The 1,973-nt window shown below is 36.6% G+C and overlaps 1 long non-coding RNA gene across 1 annotated transcript in view; it reads right to left on the bottom strand.

Moving 5' to 3' along the window:
• Positions 1 to 21: 21 nt before the first annotated feature.
• Positions 22 to 1,973, bottom strand: part of LOC102194409 (uncharacterized) — a 3,483-nt gene continuing 1,531 nt past the window's right edge. Inside the window, exons 2-5 of the long non-coding RNA XR_311626.1 lie at positions 1,692 to 1,744; positions 1,149 to 1,175; positions 995 to 1,063; positions 22 to 75 (exon numbers count right to left, since the gene is read on the bottom strand). This is a non-coding gene — a long non-coding RNA (uncharacterized LOC102194409). The remainder of the gene's footprint in view (positions 76 to 994; positions 1,064 to 1,148; positions 1,176 to 1,691; positions 1,745 to 1,973) is intronic.

Raw genomic sequence — 1,973 nt, 5'->3', positions numbered from 1 at the left:
AGCAACACAATGTGTACACACCCCATTGTATGCTGCTGTGACTTTTTTCAGTCTGTATTGTGTGTGACTCAGTTCCTGTGGAGAAAATACAAATCTGGTTTGAAATAAATGAGTACAGTAGAACAATTTAAAACAGATTTTTAGAAACCACACAGTTTTTTAGACTGAAGAGCCACTTTCACACAAAACTGTAGAGAATCCTGTCAGAACATTATTCAAAGTTCATCTTTCTCACATTCATGGCAAAGCAGGAGTAACTTTGATTACTGGAAATGCTCTGCGTGCTTTTCACAGGCAGACACTCACTACCTGTGAATTTACCTGACACTTATTTGTTCTAATCTCACACTGGTACAAATCGCTGACATCACAAAGACTGCTCGAGCGCTGGCAGGTTACAGACCGGCTGATGACTGCGTTCTCACATCACTTGTGTCAGTGTTCAAGGCTGGCAGGCATGTGTGAAAACAGCTTAAGAAAAATGTTTAGGCTGAATAAGATAAGATTTCCCAAAAAACAAAAAAATAACATAATAGTTTAAATAAATAAGAATGGCCCATAAAGTAAAACGATATAAGGTAAAAAATTAACAATGTACACAAAAAAAAAATTAACACAAAGGAAAAAATATAATAAAATTTAAGATCTTAAAAATGACTAAAACAAATCAGATGTGATCAAATGATCAGTTAGTAAAAGTCCAATTGATACAGGTGACAAATTTTTCTTTTATTACAGAAGACGCTTTATTGGCTTTTAATAAATGACCAAAATTATAAAGTAGATATTTCTTTTGTACTCAGAGGTCATCCCATTCAAAAACAATCTCACACCTAACGTCCATACGGGAAGAAGCCGTTTTTGAACAGTTCAGCTCCTGTTAGCTTCATCATTTCAATGAAAAATCAAATAAGTCAGCATGTATTATTATCATTAACCATTTGATGTCAATACATTTGAAATCTTTTATTTTCTGTGCACACGCAGGACTTACAGAATCTGTCGGTCTCTGAGGAACAGCAGGAGGGGGTTTCTCAGGTCTCTGTGGTTCATTTCTTTTTATCTGAAAATATGTTTATAATATATTTACAGCATGTGATTATTTTAAACACCAGCTTAATTATTTATTTATGTGTTTATGACTCTACCTCTGTGGGCTTTGGAGGAGGTTTGGGCTATAAATGGAGAAGAGAGAGAAAAAAAGAGAAGCTGTTAGCTATGCTAAGTACTGTTTGGGCTTTGGGCGTTTAAAGGTTTAGCTTGTAATCTATTAGGCAAATATTAACAAGATGTGCGATTAGTCTCTAATATTCTCTGCAGCAGCTCAGACATACAGCATACATAAATAACAATTTGCAGCCATAACAAGAACAAGATATTGTGCAGCTTTTTGTGATGAAGTCAGTCCAGGATTAGAAGACACAGTAAACACTAAGATGACCTGAAAACACAGACAAAATAACTCCTCCAGCATCGTTCCTGCAAAGTACTTGAAAAATTCTACAGGAAAACTTGTTCAGTGTAAAAATGCAGCTTGTACACTGACTAATTTGTGCAAGTACTCTCAATTTACTTCAACACTTAAAACATCTGCACTGCAGGCTGTATATACATTTACAGCACCGTATGGGTGATGTGTTGGGGTTGTGCATTGCTTGTGTTCGTTCTGTGTTAACTGTAAATCTTCTCACCGACTTTGGTTTCTTCTTGACTTCTGGTTTCATCATACACGCCTCCATCCTGCCTGCAGAGAGAGATAAAGGGTTTAACTTCTTTGTGATGGCAGCATCACCATTTGTATGCCAACGGGAGCAGCAGCAGTAAGAGACCACCTTCCACCATTCAGCACAGCAAATATCGACTTGTGTCAGTTCATTGCATTCACTAGTTCATGCATTTATTACTTCCAGGCTGAACTACTGTAATTCATTATTATCAGGATGTCCTAAAGACTCCCTGAAAAGCCTTCAGCT

This window comes from Pundamilia nyererei, unplaced genomic scaffold (genome assembly GCF_000239375.1).
Source record: "Pundamilia nyererei isolate P.nyererei 1_Seehausen unplaced genomic scaffold, PunNye1.0 scaffold00031, whole genome shotgun sequence".
NCBI lineage: Eukaryota > Metazoa > Chordata > Actinopteri > Cichliformes > Cichlidae > Pundamilia > Pundamilia nyererei.
The sequence above is the reverse complement of the archived record's forward strand: the minus strand, read 5'-3'. Positions and strand labels throughout refer to the sequence as shown.